The sequence below is a fragment of the Cyanistes caeruleus genome, chromosome 10, assembly GCF_971803275.1.
Source record: "Cyanistes caeruleus chromosome 10, bCyaCae1.hap1.1, whole genome shotgun sequence".
Classification (NCBI taxonomy): Eukaryota; Metazoa; Chordata; class Aves; order Passeriformes; family Paridae; genus Cyanistes; species Cyanistes caeruleus.
Genome location: NC_141710.1, coordinates 14,629,189 through 14,632,803, shown reverse-complemented (window position 1 = coordinate 14,632,803; position 3,615 = coordinate 14,629,189). Strand labels below are relative to the sequence as shown.

General features: G+C 49.8%; 1 long non-coding RNA gene across 1 annotated transcript; it reads left to right on the top strand.

Annotated features, from left to right (window-relative positions):
* The first annotated feature begins 436 nt into the window (after positions 1 to 436).
* Positions 437 to 3,297, top strand: LOC111933212 (uncharacterized). The gene is made up of 4 exons (XR_002866571.2): positions 437 to 594; positions 2,724 to 2,905; positions 3,091 to 3,157; positions 3,236 to 3,297. It is a non-coding gene; the product is annotated as an uncharacterized LOC111933212 (long non-coding RNA).
* Positions 3,298 to 3,615: the final 318 nt, after the last annotated feature.

Genomic DNA, 3,615 nt, shown 5'->3' with positions numbered 1-3,615 from the left:
GCTATTTTCTACTGTAAGAGTTTAATTTATCATTCCAATCACTGTAAAACACCCAAAAATTAGGGCAAAACAAACAGGAAATCTTGTAGTTGGACTGCAGCAGGATGAATAATTTCAATACTCAGTGCACTGTGCAACCTCTGACCCCAATGAATACTTTTCACTTTTCTTTTGACCTCATGGGACTTTTTGTTAATTGGACTTGCTCGGTGAGAAAGCATTTCAGATGTGAACATTTTTTCTTCCTGCTTCATGATTTGTGGTTAGCTTGGTGCTGGAGAAACCCAGCAAAAATCTCTCTGGTTAGCCCAGCGTAATCTAATCTAGTCCAGCTGCAGCCCCTGGGCAACAAATTGCAACATCTAAAGATTTTTCAGGCCAAGTAGCACCTCATCACATCCAGTCACCATTTCCACCTGGAGCAAAAGGAAGATGCGAGCCCCAGCAAGAGGATGATGTGTTTGGTCTCAGGGTGCATCCATGGGAGAGAGACCCCAATGCAAAGCAGGGCCAGACACTATCTCTGCTCTTAAGCAGGAGCTGCAGTAGTGTCAGCCGGGGAGTCTGAGCTCTCCATCCTTGCTGGTTATAGTGGTGAGTCTGTGGAGCCTCATGCCTGCAGGGACTGCTCAGCAGCACCTGCAATCTCTGTTTCTCCCTGCTGTGGGGTGGGCTGGTGGGTGCAGGGCTGGCCATGTGGAAGGGCTTGTGGAGGGTGATGGCTTTCCTGTGCTCTGTAGGGTGTATGTGGCTCCTGAAAACCAAGCAGTCAGCAGCACCAGAGTGCACCAGAATCTCAGCTGGCCCAGACTGGGGCTCCCATCAGGCTCACCAGCACAGGTGGCACTGGGTGTGCAGAGGACAGCTGGCTTTGTGTGCAGCAGTAACCCAAGGGTTCACACCACTTCTCAGGAAGGATTTGCTGAGCTCTCTGTGTCTGTGTTGCTCTGAACAGCTCAAAGCTGCTTTGGCTCCCCGTGCATCAGCAGTGCTCAATGCCTAGAGTTGCCTGGGGATGTTTGATTGTCAAAACATTTTGGTGTCAAGGGCCTCTCCACACGCTCTGGTGCGATGTGATCCCTGGCTAACAGACTGAGCAGGACTGTCTGGGAGCCCATCCCAGTTCTATTTAGACGTGCACTGAAGGTAAGAGACCACAGTGTCAAAACTATACCTGATGTGACACTATCTGCTGGGATGGGTGAGGTGCTGGATATGTAAACTCTGAAGCAAAGCACAAGTATCTGAGCTCATTCATATCCTGTGGCAAATGACTGAAGACAGCAGAGCCCAGGCCTTCCTGTCTTATCAGGGCCTGGTGTTCTTGAAGACAACCAGAGAGGCTGTTTCTTGTTTTGGGGAATTTATTTCCTTCTGCTTTAGTTCTTTAAGATCTTTGGTCTGGATTTGCCATGGGTTTTAGTCCCTGAGGCTCGACCATAGCTCAGTGAGGCAGTTTCAGCTGTTGCCGTGTTGGGGTTGGGAGCTGTTCAGCTCCTCATGTGTGCCCCAGTGAAGGAGCTTGCAGTGGAGCAGAATCTGCTCCAGCACCCAATTCCTGGGCTAGGACTGGCTGCACTGTGCTCAGGGTGCAGCCCATGTGAGTAACGAGTGGCAAAAGCTGGCATGTCTCAGGGCCTGTGCTCTGTCCTCTGCAGCATCTGGTGCTGCAAAGGGGCACAGGCAGCAGCTGCTGACATTCCAGAGTGCCCAGCTCCATACCTAACCTGGCAATCTCCCTGTGGGTCCCCACTCCGTGCTCACTGGGTTATCACAGGCATCAGCAGCCCCAAGGACTGGCAGCAGCAGCAGGGTGACTCACCTGGCCTGGCCCTCCTTGCTCTGAATCTTGCTATCGAGATGATAATCTGCCGGTAATTTTTGCTCCAGCTGAGAGCTGCAGACCTGCTCTCACGCATCCTGCTCTCCCTGTAGGCAGAAAGCTTCCCCCCAAATTACCCCACCCTCGCTCGGTGTACCCACAGCCTCTGGCCACTCTCCAGCACATTGTCTGGTTTGGAAACCAAAAACCTCTGCCCTACCTAATTTCAGGAATTAGGCTCTGGAGGCCAGTGAGGTGCCCTGGAGAGATTCAGGCAAGTGCATTTTTGTAGAGATTGCAGTGCTGAGGCCATTCATCATTCATTCAGGGAGGCAGTGCCCAGGCTGCCCTGCTGAGCACAGTTAATGCTGAGCAGCTTTTCCCTAAAAGTTTCCTCCTGGCCCCAAAATGCCCAGAGAAGGACGTGGCACATCATGGCACAGCAGTGGGAGAAGCCATTCAGCAGCTCCAGGGCACAGAGCACAAGCTGTGAAGTGCAGATGTGCGTTGCTGAGCTAGTAACATGTCATGATTGTGTGTCCTGCTCTCTTCTCTATTCCCCCTGTCACCTGTTCACCTCCCTTTTCTTTCTCCCCTGTCTCTCCTGTGTGATTTATGTGTGATATAGGGGCTTTGTTCAAGAGGATGCTGTACTACAGGGCTGGGCTGAGAACTGCCAGCTGATTTCATGCAGGACTGAACAGCTCTCACTCCAGCCTGCCTGGGCACAGTAGAGGTGCTGAGAGAAACTTTCTGAAATCTGTAACTGATTTCCCTGGTCTGACTTTGGGATTTGGGGTCTTTGTGAAAAAAAATCTAGACCCTACCACACAATCACTAGCATTTAAGAAAAAATAATAAGAAAATAAATGGGTTTTTTGCTTCTCCTGATTTCTGTGAGGAGCTCCATATTCAGCACCTGACTGATCTACCAGTTTGGAGGGGGGACCCTTTATGTCCTTGGAAAGGGAGTCTGAGTTGTTTCCTCTGCTGGAGAATGAACAGTGCTGAGACTGTGCCCTAAGCCCTGCAGTGACACTTCGAGGGATGGCGAGAGCCCCATGGGAAAGCTTTCTGCTGGAGGTAGGCAGAGATTTCTCTGTGCCCAGAGGAGAAGCATCCCTTATCCACAGGGATGTCAAAGCTACCAGTAAAGCTGAAAGGTCTGACTGATGTTATAAGAGCACCTTGGGGCTTGTTTAGAAGCCTCTGGGGTTTATCTGAGCCGGGACTGTGAGGATCCTTAATGATGTGCTTCTGTTTCACAGCTACTAGAGACAGAGGAAGAAATATCCCCCTCCTACGTGAATCCACGGACCAGGAGTAAAGATAAGGGTGATGTGAATGATCTCTTCTTGCATATCCCCTTCCTATGCACCCTTTTGATCTAATTTACATTATTATTTGTTTCAGGGTGACCAGTGTCCCACCTTGCCATGGAGGTCTATTGAAGTTCACTTGTCGACTTCATGCACAGGATTTCAACCCATGTCTGTGATTAGTGATGAAATGAAATTCACAGCTTGGAATCATTTATTCAGCATATCCATATCCAATATCCATATCCAAATACAAACATCCTTTGTGCTTGAAAATTAATCAGGGCTGGAGGCAGCTAGCCTGCTGCAGAGGTTTGTGATAGATTAATGAGCTGAGAACAAGCTGCCACCTCCACCCCCATCATCAGTGACTTTCCAGTCAGAGGAAAGGGATGTTGAGCTAGAGGTGGATATATTCTCTGATAAGTGTGGCAGTGGGAGGTGAGAAATAAGAGCTCCAAGTGGAGGAGGAGG